Below are 16,285 nucleotides of genomic sequence, written 5' to 3'. Positions count from 1 at the left end.
GGCTCTCCACTACCAGGTCTTGGCCAAGAGCTACTCTCTAGACAAGCAAGGCCGTGTAAGGAGTCAAGGAGGAGAGAGCTCTTGGTGGTGTTTAATTCCTGAGAATGAACGAGGAGGAATCACAATTATGAGATGGCAACATGCATGGCGGATAGAGCGTGGACTTGGAATTCAAACACACCTGTATGGGGGTTTTTTCCTTGGCCACTTAACAGCCACATGACCTTGGGCAAGTCACTTAAGCTCCATGAGCCCTAGTTTCCTCATCTGTAAATTGAGCGTAAGAGTACCTCCATCATAAGATTGTTGTAAGGAAAAAGCAACCTAAATGTCCATCAACGGAGGAATGGATAAAGAAGATGTGGTACATATATACAATGGAATATTACTCAGCAGTAAAAAAGAACAAAATAATGCCATTTGCAGCAACATAGATGGACCTAGAGATTGTCATACTGAGTGAAGTAAATCAGAAACAGAAAGACAAATATCATATGCTATCACTTATATGTGGAATCTAAAAAAAAGGGGGGGTACAAATGAACTTATTTATAAAATGGAAGTAGAATCATGGATGTAGAAAACAAATTTATGGTTACCAGGGGATGGTGTGGGGGAGGGATAAATTGTGAGATTGGGATTGACATACACACTACTATATATAAAACAGATAACTAATAAGAACCTACTGTATAGTACAGGGAACTCTACTCAATACTCTGTAATGGCCTATATGAGAAAAGAATCTCAAAAAAGAGTGGGTATATGTATATGTATAACTGAGTCACTTTGCTGTACACCTGAGACTAACACAACATTGTAAATCAACTATACTCCAATAAAAATTTAAAAAAAAAGAAGAAAAAAAAGATTGTTGTAAGGAATAAATGAAAGGATTTTGGCAACATAGTGGACTAAACTGACCTCTTTCTCCAACTATAAACACACAGAGATATGAGAAAAGACCATTTTTAATACAGAGTCAAGCTCAAGAGACAGGTAAGACCCCAAGTGCCAGCAACAATGAGGAAACTCAAAGCCACAGGTGCGAGCACAAGTTGGCCCAAGGGGAAAGTCAGACTCCAATACAGGGCCTGGAACTGTCATCCAATATGGCGGCCACCAGTCACATGTGGTGATGACACACTTGAAATGTGGCCCCAAATTGAGACCTGCTGTGAGTGTCAAATACACTGGATTTGGAAGACTTAGTACCCCAAATAATTCATTTTCATATTGATTACATGTTTAAATGATAATATTTTGGATCTATTGGCTTAAATGTAATACGTTATTAAAATTAATTTCATCTACTTCTTTATTTTTTAATGTGGCTATTTGCAAATTTTAAATTATATACATGGCTCATATTACATTTCTCTTAAAGAGCACTACCCTGGAGGCTGGGACCTGAGGTTGTAACAAACACATGGAAAAGGAAACAGGGACTTGAGTTCACAGGAAAGGGAGACCTGGGACCCTGGAAGAGCCAAGCCATCCACAGGAAAACTAAATAAATGAAAGAAAAACACTGCACACAAGCCTTGAAAAGCATCACAAGAACTAGTTAAAAATAGGATGAGAGACAACAAAACCTAGCAGAGAAAAGAAGAGGACAGAAGGGGCAAGGACATGTTTTAAAAGAAACAAATGAAACTTCTAGAAATGAAAGGCTTTTAAATTTAAAACTCACTGGGAGGGTTAAACAGCAGATTAAACAGTGCTGAAGAGACAAATAATGAACGGGCAGAGCAATCTGAAGATAATTCCTCCCCGCCCCAGAATTCAGTGCAGAGAGAGAAACAAATGGAAAATACAAATGAAGAAGCAAATGCAAAAGTCCAACATATGCCTAAAAGGGGTCCTGAAAGGGAAGAGGAGAGGATGGAGAAGACATGGTATCTTAGAGAGAATGGTGGAGGGATTTCCAGAACTGCGGAAACACAGGACTCCAGACTTAAAGATATGATTCTTGAAGGTATATGGTTAATCATGAACAAGCACTGCAAGGCCAGAGCAGGACAAATAAAAATGAATTCACTCCTCGACACACAAGCAGAACTGCAGAACCCTAAAGACCAAGAGAAAACCCTAAAGACTACCAGGAAGACGAGGCAGGTCATTTACAACTTCTCAACAGAAGCGAGGCTAGAAGACAAGGTCTACCACCACCTGCAGACTGAGGAAAGGCAGGAGTCAGCGCAGAACTCAACGCGCAGGAAAAGCAGTATTCAAGAGTCCACACAGACTTTTCCAGACAAGCCATAAGACTGTACCTTGTAGACTTTGGCTCAAAGACTACTACAGGTTTTGAATCATTTAGTAAAAACAAAAGGAAAGATGAAGATTAACTTCATACTTTAAGTATTCACACTAAAAGAATCTAACCGTAACTGCAAGAGAAAAGGAATAAACTATGTAACATGTAAACTAGTAGAATTTATCCTAAAAAGAAAAAGAGAGAAAATATTCAAAATATTAAAATCAGAAATTAAAGAAGGGACATCACTCATGATCTTACAAAATTAAAAGGATTGTAAAGGAATACTATAAACAACTGCATGCCAACAAATTAGGCAACTCAGAGAAAAACGGACAGATTTCTAGAAAGATATAAATTACCAAAACTGACTCGAGGAAACAGACTATCTGAAAAGACCTATAAGGGTAAAAAGCTTGAATTACTAATTTAAAAACTTCCCATCCATGCCAGCATAGAAACAGTGAAAAAATCTACCTTGCCTGAACTGTGGAAAATAGTAAGGTTTACAGCAACCAAGCAAACACTTATCAAGAGAAAGGTGAAGGAACCGCCCCCCACCACTTCCCCACTCCAGCTCAGCAGTGATTCTGAAGACAGCACCCATCTTCTCTTGTGGGTTCCTGGTGTGGGAGGGAGCAGACAGGACCTTGTTCTCAAAGAACTGAGGCTGTCTGTCCTGACCTGTCAAATAGCTTCTGAAGGTCTAATGAAAAGGTGTTGCCTTTGTGAGTTGCCTTCTGAGTTGTGTCTAACTCAGAACTTGCTCAGAGCAGAGAGTGGCCATGGGGAAGGCATTTGTCAAAAACATTCAAGGCAGTCAACCAGTCACTGCAGCCTGGGGCAAAGGATATTAATTGAGGCCGACAACAGACAGCACTGAAAGCCAGGGAGAAAAGCTGGAGAGTGAGATGCTTTGGGGAACAAGGGCTCTGAAAGGGTTCCACACTGGCACTTTCTTACAAAGCTAAACATAAACAGGGCCTTACCATACCATCCAGCCATCACACTTCTACGTATCCACCCCAATGAGCTGAAAACTTATGTCCATACAAATGTTTATAGCAGCTTTATTCATAACTGCCAAAAACTGGAAGCAACCAAGATGTCTCTCAATAGAAGAATGGATAAACAAACTGCGGTACATCATATCATGGGATATTATCCAGCAATAAAAAGCAAAGAGCTATTGGACTTCCCTGGTGGCGCAGTGGTTAGGAGTCCGCCTGCCAATGCAGGGGACACGGGTTCGATCCCTGGTCCGGGAAGATCTCACATGTCGCGGAGCAACTAAGCCCGTGCGCCACAACTACTGAGCCCACGTGCCACAACTACTGAAGCCCGCGTGCCTGGAGCCCACGCTCCGCAACAAGAGAAGCCACCGCAATGAGAAGCCCATGCACCGCAACGAAGGGTAGCCCCCGCTCGCCGCAACTAGAGAAAGCCTGCGCACAGCAGTGAAGACCCAACGTAAGCTGTAAGCTGCCTGCTGAATGTTGAAGGCCTGTCCCAACACTCACCCAGATCTCAACTGCAGAGACTGTGAGTTGTTTGATGTGGGGTTTGTTTGTTTGTTTTTCTTTGGACACTTAAGGAAATCTCTGTCAAATCTCAGAAGAGAGACTTCACTGACCACGCATGACAAAAAATACAATCTTTATAAAAATAGCCTAGAGAAGTCACTAAACGAACAAACAATTACAACCCACAGTGGACAACAGCAAAGCCTGGGGTGGAGATGCAGGGGAGAATCTGATTCCCAGAGTTACCATATTATAATATTCAAAATGTCCAGTTTTTCAACAAAAAATTATGACGTATGCCAAGTATGGAGAGGGCCATCCATTTCATATAAATGGCATCAAACAATATGCAGCCTTTGCTGTCTCGCTGCTTTCACGAAGCATAGCATTTTCGAGTTTGATCCCCCCCTTGGGACACATATCATCACTTTATTCCCTTTTATGGATGAACACTATTCCACCGTGTGGATAGAACACATTTTCTTCATCCATTCATCTGCTGATGAGTATTTGGGTTGTTTCCATTCTGGGCTATCACGCGTAATTCTGTCCATAGCTAGACATTTAATAAACGCTTGACGACTCACTGATAAATCGAGTGGATCCTAGAATAACTGGAGTTTGGGCTAGTTTCCTAGGCCATAGGTTTCGATTGTTTTTAAACCTTTCATGTTGCAATGTAATAGACTAGCTGCAAGCGCAATGTCTGAGTGTCACATTATGTGTCCACCTGTGTGTCTGTGTAAGTAGCCTACTGAGGGCGCTCAAATTAAAGTTCAGTGCAGGTCTGAAATCCTGTACCAGAACTCCGGGACCCAAGTGAGTTTCAGAATTCAGAATCTGAGGGATTCAGAAAGGTAAATCAATGCATACGCCACACTGTAAGTAACCGCCGGTGGGTCCAGGGCAGCACCTGGTGACCAAATCATTCTTTCTGCATTGAAACCCTGACAACTCAGACTGAACAGAAAAAATAAAGACAGTAAAGAGCAATATGTGAGTTCAGGTATGGCCACAAAGAGGTTTGAGCCACCTCAGCATTTTCAGAGCTTTCGGGGATTCTAAATTGCAGACAAGGGAATGTGGATGACAGAAGTTTATATTTTAAGGCAAAGTGAATTTCTCTGCCAATTCCAAAGTTTCTTCTACAGTGCTGCTATAAAGTGTTCCCAGCACTCCAAGGGGAAAAGAACCCATCTCCTTCACCTCCCAACTATAAAAACAAGCAAATAATATAAAACATAAACCATTATTTAAAAGTAACATAAAGCAACATCTTATAAAGTAAAACTGTAAGCATTTTCTCCTTGTCAGGTATCACGCCAAGTGCTCTTCGTGCCTTAATTCACTCACCCCTCACAATGACCCCGAGGTCGGTTCTATCATTACTCCCACTTTGCAGAGAAGAAAAGGGACTCTGAGAGGGTAAATCATTTGTCCACAGTCACGCACCTAACAGGTAGTTGAACCAGATCTTAAACCCAGATATTTTGACTTTAGAGCTTGTGTTCTTACCCGCTGCACAACACTGATTCCCTATAATCTGTAGATTGCACTGCACCAATTATACTAGAAAACACAAAAGGTGCCAATGGGGGCAGGGTGGGAGACAGGATTATGCCTCGGGATTTCCCCAATGCTGAATCGCCTTCCTTCCAACATATTCCTACAGTCCATAGAACAAACTGGTCCAGTTACAACCTCAGGCAGGCATGCCAGAAGTCCAAAGGCTGGGCTTTGATATTTACATCCTTTTCCAGATAGTAAAGCAACCCCCCCCCCACAACCAATATCGAACTTGCTCTTGTTCTGTCAACAGATAAATTCAATTCAACAAGTTTTAGCACCTTCTATGCACAGAGCTCCCCGCTAGTCTCTGTAGGGCAGGGTTTCTGGTCCCCTGGAGACATTCCCAAGCGTCCAACTACTCTTTACAAGAAGTTTGTTATTTTGTGCTTTCGTTTTGAGAACAATCTAAAACAAGAAAATCTGTATATCTGGATTATTGGATTACCACTTTATAACCCAGTAATACTACCATTTGGTTTCAATACCCGGGGTTTGTTTATAATTGCCCTAATGCCACCAACGCTGACTAGGGCTACTTTAATTGCTGCAGGCTAATGAGAAGAGGATACAGGTGGATTTAGCTCATGATAATGCTTTTGGGCTCAACTAAAGACAGCGGACATCATGGTACAAGTGGAGGTTTTGCTGCAGTTCAAACTGAAAAAAGGGATGGGAGATCTGAGATACCACAGAGACTGCTAAACCCAAAAGGGCCCGGTGTGGCAAACAAATACTGCAAAGTATTCGTTTCAAGGAAGCAGTTAAATTCCAGCAAAATAGCATCCCTCCCATTAAATTAATGTTTGTAATTTGAGTTACATTAGTTTGGTTGCTTTGTTTCTATCTGATTGGCAAATTGACTTTGGCTTTATGGTGGCACGAGAGCTGTAAGCTTTAGGAACTTGTGCCTCATTTTATCATCATTTAGGCCTTGTTTAATAGTTTAAAAAACAATTTAAGTCGACACTGGGGATCCAAAGCAATTTTAATTTTTTTTTCTTTTAAAAAAGGCCTATCGGGGCTTCCCTGGTGGCGCAGTGGTTGAGAGTCCGCCTGCCGATGCAGGGGACATGGGTTCGTGCCCTGGTCCGGGAGGATCCCACATGCCACGGAGCGGCTGGGCCCGTGAGCCATGGCCGCTGAGCCTGCGCGTCTGGAGCCTGTGCTCCGCAACGGGAGAGGCCACAGCAGTGAGAGGCCCGCGTACTGCAAAAGAAAAAAAAATAATAATAAAAATTTAAAAATACAAATAAAAAAGGCCTATCATTCCACGACTGGTGGGGTAGGAGGAGAAACAGATTCTCCCGCGAAATGCTACAACCTCTTGGGAAAGTAACCCACCATAGATCCTAGACCGCAGCCATAAATCCACAATTAGGTAAATAATATTTACTGAGGCCTTGTTTGGAGGGAAGGGAGAGAACAATTTCAATATCTACCTGTTCTATAAAAATGTTTTACTCAGCCTGCAGTAAATTTCAGTATTTTTCAATTAGTTATCAAGTTGAAAAATCTGTCAGAGTTTTTTTGGACAGAGTATCACTGTCCAAAAGAACTTCCTGTGCTGCTGGAAATGTTCTAAATCTGCATTGTCCAATGATAGCCACTCAGCACATGCAGTTAATGAGCAGCTAGAAATGCAGCTAGTGCAACTGACAAACTAAGTTCTTTATTTTATTTAATTGTAATTAAGTTAGCTACAAGTGGCTTGTGGCTACCACCTGGGACACTGCATTGAAAATAAGGTTGTCCAACTTCTATTTAAAAACCTGGGGGAAAATATCTGATGCTCTGTCAACACTGAGTCCACAAAGCAACAACTGGCTAGAGCTGAGAAGCCACAGCTGCCTTTAGACACAGCATGCACTCTCCAGTTTGCCACAGTCCTCACCACTCCCTAACCTCTCACACCTGCCCATCCCACTCATCTATATGCCCTGCCCAGCCCCTCAAGACATCCGAATTTATGACACTGATTTGTGCCATTTCCCTTGACCACCTTCTCTTTACTCGGCTTTACCAAATGAAACGCTTCCAAATCAGACTGAAACGCCCCCTCTACTGCAGAGAATACTCCCAACATAACTAAGTCTGAGATTATTTCCCCCTCCTCTGAACTCTGATAAGCACTTGTCTGACAACCCACATAACACTCATCCTGAATGGCTTCAAAATTTAATTATCTTTCAGGTTCTTCTATTTTCCCCCGGACTATAAGCTCTAGGATGACTTTGACTCTGCCTTATGTGTCTATACTTCTTATAGCATCTTATACATCTTATAGCATCTTGCTGGTCACAGAACTCTGATAAAAGAAGGCTCTCAGCATCTCTTTCCTTATGAGTGACAGGATTCCATTGGGCAACCCCTCTTCCTCTTTGAGCAGCCCTAACCTGTTGGTGTGTCAGCTTTGCCACCTCTCCCTCCCCACCAAGAGCCACCTTCTCTTCCTCTCTCTGCATCAGTGTTACCAGGGAGACAGTGATCATGTCTCAGTAACATCAGGTTGTTGGGAGCTGGGAGGTAGGAGAGACTTGCAGCTTTTACCCCGCCGATGCCAATTCTTTCCTTATTTTCCCACTCCAAACATTGTTGTAAACTACAGGCTTGTTTTGTTTAACCTACACAGTGTTTTTAAAAACTGGATCAAAAAAAAAAAAAAAGAAAAGAAAAAAAATTGGATCAGATTTCCTGAATACCCAAAAAAAAATTGGATCAGTCACCAACATTTTTTTTAATGGGGAGATTACACCTAGAGATATGAATTTCTGGCTTCCCTTGAAAATGATTAGATTTGATATTCCCGGATAGGTAATAATAGGATAGAGTGAGGGACAACGGCCATCCCTGGATGGGGCAATGGCCTCCAGGTCCCACAGTCCCCACTTACTTCCAGCCTGGCCCCCATAATAACCACCATCATAATACTAAGAATAGCAGCAGACATTTACCAAAGCTTTATCATGTTCCAAGCATTACTGCAATCACTTATATATCACTTCATTTAATTCCCACAACATCCCTTTGAGGCATAAACTATATTATTAACCCTATTTTATGGATGAGGTGAATAAAGTCCACAGAAGTTAAGTAACTTGTCCCAAATCAAGGTTAGCATTCAACCCTGGGAAGTCTGACTTCAAAGCCCTCACCCTTAACCACTCACTGTGCTGTGATTCCACGCTTGATGCTGGGATTCCTGCCCTATACTCTGCACTTACATCCTTCAGTTGAACAACCAAGGAAAACTCCTCCTCTAGCCATGTAACCAATATATAATTTTAACCATAAGTTTAACTCATTTCCTCTGATCGCTCATTTAAAAAGCAGATATAAAGCTTATGCTGGAAAACAGAACGACATAGAGGAATCAGAAGGCTATGATTCCACTTGCCAGAGAGACTTCTTACATAGAATTAACTAAACGAGGAAAAGAGACATCAAAGTTTCTCACTCCACAAGCTCTTCCTACCAGAAAATGCAGATAATCGTTAAAATCTAGAATAGACATTTTCGTAGTGAGGACAATGAGAGGACCCCTGGGGTCCTTGTGAGTCTTTCAGGGAGTGTGTGAGGTCAAAATTATTTTCATAACAATATTCAGATGTTATCTGCCCTTCCTATTCAGTGAAACTTTCCAGGGGCTACAGGACTTATCTCAAAAGGCTGAATGAAGAAGCAGATATAAGACTCCAGATGACTCTAAAAATGTAAAACGGGACTTCCCTGGTGGCTCAGTGGTTAAGAATCCGCCTAACAATGCAGGGGACATGGGTTCGAGCCCTGGTCGGGGAAGATCCCACATGCCGCAGAGCAATTAAACCCATGAGCCGCAACTACTGAAGCCCATGTGCCTAGAGCCCGTGCTCTGCAAAAAGAGAAGCCACTGCAATGAGAAGGCTGTTCATTACAATGAAGAGTAGCCCCCCCGTAACTAGAGAAAAGCCCGCGCACAGCAGCAAAGACCCAACGCAGCCCCCCCCAAAGTAAAACGATGCCACTATTCTTCCTAAATTTTTACCTTCTGAAATATAGTTTTTTAATAAAAATGTCAATTATGTTAATATATAATGGGTTTACTATTGCTATTTTTAAATGAATTAATTTTTAAAAATTTGTTTAAACTTTTAATACAGCAAATATCGGCAGATACAGTTCACATGCACAAAAATACCCTGAGGTCTTCAATAATTTTTAAGTGTAAAGGGGTCCTAAGATAAAAAAGTCTGAGAACTGCTGCTCTGAAGAGAAAAAGTCCAGCATGTATGCATGGGCCCAAATAGGTGTGTATATGTGTCTAACCTAAACCCCAAATTCCAAACTGGTGGCCAGTAACATGTTTTGCAAGGTCTCACACCCTGGTGTGGTCTTTAATAAGGTCTTTAAATACTTTAATAATTTAAATTTTAAATATTTATATTTACTTATATTTAAATAAAGGTCTTATATTTAAATAAAGGTCTTATATTTATTTAATTTAAATATTTATATTTACTTATATTTAAATAAAGGTCTTATATTTAAATAAAGGTCTGATATTTAATTATATTTAAATAAAGGTCTTTAAATACCTATTAAATTGGTTGTCAACATTTAAAGATCAAAAAGCTTCACATAAAGACAGTGTTCTGGTTTCTTCTGGAAAAAAAAAAAAAAGAACGTAAAAGTTCTGGCAACACTGCCCTGACATTTCCACTTGGCCATTTCCACTGGCTGCCATCGCTTAGATGGGGAACACAATCTTAGGTTCGCCACAGTCTGGGCCTTTACCTGCCCATCCCCTGTAGGTATGTAAGTTTCTGAGCTAGAGGGAAAAAAAAGGGTTTCTTTGCAATAAATGATAAAACATACACCAATCTAATAAATGTCTGCATTCCTACAGAGCAGTCAACATGTACAATAAATAACCCTTTTCCTCATCTGACCTCCCAAAGCAGCAACTTCTAATGGTTTCATGATTGGTACAGAGACACTTGGATTGACGAGAAACCCTTCTGAGAAAGAAAGGAATCCATCTGACAAAGTGGATGTCCTCGGACAAGTGCAAAGGGAGGAAACTCACCAGGAGAAGTGCGAGTGAATGAAAGAATCTCGAGGGAACAGGAGGGCCCAGTTTAGGTCCCACAGGGAAGGGGGTTCAGGTGACAGACCATTAGATATTTCCTCCTGGAATGCTGGATAATAAATTCGGGACACTCATCCAACTTCTTTTGCCCTGAAAGCAGGTGGTGGAAAGGCAGGGGCAGTCAGAACTTGGGTCCCCAAAGAAGCAAGGGCACAGGTGTGAAATTGAGGGAGATTGGCAATTTTTGGAAGAAAGAAGAAAGCAATACTGAACTGGGGAGATCTAGGTAGGAAAAGGGATTTTGTTGTTAAAGGAGTTATTTTTTTCTTTCTTTCCTTATTTTTCCTCCCTTGGGAAGGAACCTGGAGAGCTTTGCTGGTAGAAGCCTAATTGAGGTGGAACTGATGATGAAAAGGGGTTTGCGATGGTGAGTTGGGGAAGAGGGTTGGAAAAATAAATATTATACGAGAGAGAAAATGGAAGGACTGAGTTGGTTATCAGTGGAAAGATTTTCCAAACAGGGGGACTCTTGGTGGGAAGAAACAATTTTTGCTGGAAAGTGATCCTCAATGGAGGAGAAATCTGGGAAAGAAAAAATAATTTTTTTGCTAGAGGAAGCTCCTAAAAGGAGGGGGAGGGGCGTAATCAAGGAGTCTGGGAGGGCTTTTTGGTTTTGCTGGAAGATCCTAAAAGGAAACAAATCTGGGTCCCCTAAAGGCGTGTGTGGGGTGGTGTCTCTTCAGGAGGAAAGGAGATTTTAGCACCAGGGGCCTAGAAAGCGGAGAGCGAATGCAAGGCCGAGATGCAGAAAGTGCGGAGGTCGGGTAGGGCCCGAGGCGCGAGCTGGGGAGCTGTGAGGGGGCAGTTGGGGCCTGGGGGGACGGGGTAGGAAAGAAAAGTCGGCCAGGGGCCTCTGAGGAGAGTCTTCTCCAAGGGGGAAGGGGCTGCGGGGATGCAGAAGGTGCGTGCGTGACGCGGTGCGAGGGGTGCGTGACGCGGTGCGAGGGGCACCCGCCGCGCCTGCTGCGCCCCTCGAAAGGGAGATTGGGCCCCCCTGAAGAAGAAATATAAACGAATTAAATTTTAAAAGGGGGGAGGGGCTGAAGAATGAGGAAGGGGAGGGAAAGGACGGGGTAGGAAGGAAGGGGAGCGGGGCAAGGGCAGCAGCAACCGGGTTTTACCCGCCCCCGGGGGCTCGCGCGCCGGGCCTCGCGCCTTGCGGGCCTCCTAGCGGCCCCCGCCTCCCCCGCGCAGCCCGTCGGCCGGCCGGGCGCGCACGCGCAGCCGGGCCCGCTCCCGGGGCGCCCCGCACCCGCAGCGCGGGCGCGCGTGCGTGGCCGCGAGCCGCCTCGCACAGCCGGGGCTTCCGGCGCGTGCCGCCCGGCCGCGCATTCTCTGAGGCTATTAGGCCGCCACCGAAGGGCGGGGCCACGCGAGGGGGCGGGGCTTGGCGTGGTCAGGTGACCAGTGGCGAGCGGGAAAGGAGGCGGTTGGTCGCCATTTTGGGAGGAGGGCGGTTGAAGGCGGGAGAGTGTGAAGGCGCAGCAGGAAAGGAGAGGCGGGGGGAAGGGCCGGCCCCCCACGACCCACACACCAAGGCCGAGAGTCGGGCAGCTCCGACCATTGTTCCTTGAGAGCGTCGTTTTGACGCAGCATGGGGAACTCCGGCTCCCCGCGGGCCGCTCTGAGCTGCAGCCTCCCGCGATGGGGGGGGGGGGGTGCTTGAGAGCAGGGGCCGCCCTCGCAGAATCGTGGGGCCCAGCGAGGCAGTCCCCTGTGCTCCCGAGGGGCCACCGAGGCCTGCCTGGCAGTGGGTTGGGAAGATGTGGGGCTGCAGAAGCACGAAGCGGGACGCGATCTGCGCTGCCTTTCTTTAAGCAAACCCTGAACCATCTGTGGATCAGGCTATGTCCTGAGCTGTGCTGCCGGACAGAAGGAAACCGGGAGGAGCAATGGCCCGGGGTGGAAGGGGGCGGGGGTTAGGCCAAGAAGTCTGAACTGTGGAACGACTTAGAAGGGGAATTCATTCTTTAGAAATTGCGCACTGAAAACCTGTGGAGATAGCAGATCCGTGGTTGCCTGGGGGTGGGAATGGGTATCGACTAGTAAACTCGAGGGGAACTGATTGGGGTGATGGAAATATTCTGAAAGTGGGTTGTAGCAATGGCTGCACAACGTGGTGACTTTACTAAAAATCGTTGTATTTTACACTTAAAATGGGTGACTTTCATGTAAATTATATCCCAATAAAGGGTTTTTTTTGTTTTGTTTTGTTTTGTTTTGCGGTGCGCGGGCCTCTCACCGCTGTGGCCTGTCCTGTTGCGGAGCACAGGCTCCGGATGCGCAGGCTCAGCAGCCGTGGCTCACGGGCCCAGCCGCCCCGCGGCATGTGGGATCTTCCCAGACCGGGGCACGAACCCGTGTCCCCTGCATTGGCGGACTCTCAACCACTGCGCCACCAGGGAAGCCCCCCAATAAAGTTTTGATGTTTTAAAATATTGATCCCTGGGGTAGGTAGAGCAGAGAGGAGAGGAAAAGGACTGGCGTGACACTTTTGGATTCCTTCATTCAACAAATATTGTTTATTGAGTTTCCGTTTTGTTCTGAAATACCGCAGTATATGAGTCAAACATCCCTGCTCTGGTTTATGTTCTAGAGCAACACTGTCTAGTAGAAATATAATACAAGTCCCAAGTGCCAGTCACATAATTTTACATTTCCTAGTAGGCATATTTTTTAAAGGTTAAAAAAAAAAGGTGAAATTAACTTTAATAATACAATTTAACCCTAAATGTCATTTCAACAGGTAATCAGTACAAAATTTTTTAATGAGATAATTTACTTTGGGGGAGACTTTAAAATCTGGTGTATATTTTACATTTACAGTACATCTCAGTTCAAACCAGCCACATTTCAAAGGCTTCATAGCCCAATGCAGCTAACGGCTTTGGTACTGAACAGCAAGCAGACCTTTAGTGGGGGACAGGCAAATACATTTAGAATGCAATGTGGTTATCCTTTTTGAAAAATATAAGGAAAGAAGGTAGAGACTGTCAGAGGATGCTACTTTATATAGAGCAATAAAAGCCTCTCTGGCAAAGTTACACTGAGCAGAGACTGGAAGGCCATGAGGAAGGGAGCTATAAAAATATCTGGGGGAGGAGCAAGTGCAAAGGCCCTGAGGCAGGAAGATGTGGGATCCATTTGAACAGCAGTGACCAGTGTGGTTAGAACGACGTGAGTAAAGGAAAGCATAAACTAGGGGCAGATTATGTAGGGCCTTGTAGGTTATGCAAAGACAGGGATTAAAAACCTGCCTTCGTTTTAGGAGGGATTCTTCATTTATATAGCAAACACTAAAAAATACTGAGCTTCAGCAGTGCGATCTCTTGGTGGAAGAAATGAGGACCCTGGCCAATGGGTAGATGAGAGTTCAAAGAACAGGACTTAAGCTCCTGAAGGAAACTGACATTTTCCTGTCCTTTGACAAACACTGATCACTTTATGGACAGGGACAAGATCCTTGCAACACATAACACAAAGAAGTAGCATTCAGAAATTATTTTAGAAGACTACAAGTTAATGCGACCGCCCAATAAACAAATAAAAGATATGAAGAGGCCTTCATACAAGAGGAAACATAGGAAAAGGGGCCTAATTATAGCAAGATTTTAATGCAAATTAAAACCACAGATATTAGGTCACACCCACCAGTTTGGCAAATTTTTACATTTTTTTCTATCACGCAGAGCAAGGGGAACTCACAGTACTGGTCATGGGTAAACTTGGTACAATCACAGTGGAGTACAAATTGAATATATTGAATAAAATTAAAGATGTGATGTGTCCCATGCCCCAGCAATCCAGGAATTGACGGTAGAGAAACTTGCTCATGTGCACTAGGAGATGTGCACAAGAATAGTCATAAGCAGCAAGGTTTGTAATAAACAAAAACAAACAAAAAACCCAACTTGGATTGGATGATTCTGGAACAGAAAAAGGACATTAGTGGAAAAACTAGTGAAATCTTAAAGACTGAAATTCAATGCAGGGGACACGGGTTTAAGCCCTGGTCTGGGAGGATCCCACATGCCGCGGAGCAACTAAGCCCGTGTGCCACAACTACTGAGCCTGCGCTCTAGAGCCCGCGAGCCACAACTACTGAGCCCACGCACCACAACTACTGAAGCCCACGCACCTAGAGACTGTGCTCCGCAACAAGAGAAGCCACCGCAATGAGAAGCCTGTGCGCCACAACCAAGAGTAGCCCCCGCTCACTACAACTAGAGAAAAGTCCGCGTGCAGCAACGAAGACTCAACACAGCCAAAAAAAAAAAAAAAAAAATTAAATTCTTGATGAAAGTTAAATTAAAATTCAGTAGTCACACTAAACTTAAATGTTAGTGATTAGATTATACTTTTTTACTAAATTTTGATTAAAATGTAGTAAATAAAAGTAAACAGTGAATTAAAATTAAATTTTAAATAATTAAATTACATTTTCTGCAGATGATGTTCTACAATTTTAATTCTACAATGAAAGGAATTCATGCAACATGTGTGTGAAGGTACCAAACGCAGGGCCTGGTGCATGGGAGATGCTCTGATGGGTGAGTTTCGAGGTAGGACGTGAGCTCAGGCTTAGGAGCTGGGGACGCTAACCTCTTGCCAGAGACCACATGCCGTGGTGGAAGGAGCATGAGCTCTGTAATCAAATATTTATCAGCAGCAGCAGCATCCCTGCCATGTGCCAGGCACTGTTTGAAGCCTTTTACATATATGAACTCACTTGAATCCTTATAAGCACCCTATGAGGCAGATACTATTCTTATCCCCGTTTTCCAGATGAGTAAACTGAGGCACAGAGACACTCACCGAATCAATGGAGGAGTCAGGATCCAAAGACCTGGATTTGAACCCAGCCTAACCCACAAGCTATATGGCCTCAGTCGAACCTCAGTTTCTGCCCCACAGATTGAGGACAGCGACCCACTGCGTGGGAGGTCACAAAGAGAAAATGGGAATACTTGGAAGAAAGCCCTTACTGAATCATAACATATGCTGAACATATGTGAATGATTAAACAGCCAGGAGGGAGGCTGGCAGTCCTGGCAGGGAAAAAGGCAGGAGCAAAGGTACTGAGGCCTCACCTTGAAGGCCTGGCCAGTATGGCTGTGCTGGAAGATGCTATAGGAGATGGGGAGTGAGGTGTGTTTGTGCCTGAATCCTGGATGCCTCCTGGAGCAGGCTTTTTCCTTCTGGTGCTTAGTGAATGTGCCACTTGGTGGCCACAGGGCAAGGCACTCTTCTGGTAATGCTGGTTCCCATGGGTGGGGGCAGTGTGACTCTGAGGGGGTCAGCTCCTTGGGTCAGGGCCTCCCACCCTGAAGACATGTCCCATTATCTCCGGTGGAGTCTCAGAATTCCCCCCAAACCCCCAGAGAAAACTCATCTCAATTTAGGAAAGTGAAATAGGTTGTAGAACTGGAAAGAACCAGAGATGTCATCTGGTCCAACCCTTTCAATATACGCAGATCAGGAGATTGAGGCCCAGAGAGGGCAAGGGACTTGCCTAAAGTTACACAGCAAGTCAGTGGCAGAAACAGGGCCAGATGCAGCTATCTTGACTCCTGGACCTGTGCTTTTTCCTCTCCCACAGGTTTGTGTATGGGAGTATCTGGGTATTCACATGAATTGAAGAGATGGGAGCAGGGGAGGGGAGCTGCCAGCCATATTGCACTAAAGGAGAATCGGGTGGTGCTTGCCTTGACAATGAACAACAACAACCATGCTATTAAATTTTTTTTAAGTTTGACATTCAGCCATTTTACTGAATAAATGATTCAACCAAGTATTTCCTAAGTCTCT

This window comes from Delphinus delphis, chromosome 20, assembly GCF_949987515.2.
Source record: "Delphinus delphis chromosome 20, mDelDel1.2, whole genome shotgun sequence".
NCBI classification, from domain to species: Eukaryota; Metazoa; Chordata; class Mammalia; order Artiodactyla; family Delphinidae; genus Delphinus; species Delphinus delphis.
This window is presented reverse-complemented; position numbering follows the sequence as displayed.